The following is a 301-nucleotide window of genomic DNA, read 5'->3' as shown; positions in this document are numbered from 1 at the left end:
CCTCCCTTAGGGCAGATGATCTCAAGTATATGGTGTAGAGATACTGGGATAAGAATACAGGTGGTTATTAGAGAACAACTGACACTGAACATGACCAACATGAGAAACCACTTAGATGTCTACTCACTCGTCAGTGGTCTTCTCGATGCTGCAATGGTGTGACTGATCCTTTGACCTACGGTGTATTGGCTATTCGTAGTGAGATTATATAAATTTGATTGCATATTTCTTGGTCCTTAAGCCATATGGGTTTTTGCTGTGTATGTTAGCTATGTAGGTTCAGATTCGCTGTTTAGAGTAG

This window comes from Elaeis guineensis, chromosome 5 (genome assembly GCF_000442705.2).
Source record: "Elaeis guineensis isolate ETL-2024a chromosome 5, EG11, whole genome shotgun sequence".
In the NCBI taxonomy this organism is placed as follows: domain Eukaryota; kingdom Viridiplantae; phylum Streptophyta; class Magnoliopsida; order Arecales; family Arecaceae; genus Elaeis; species Elaeis guineensis.
This window is presented reverse-complemented; position numbering follows the sequence as displayed.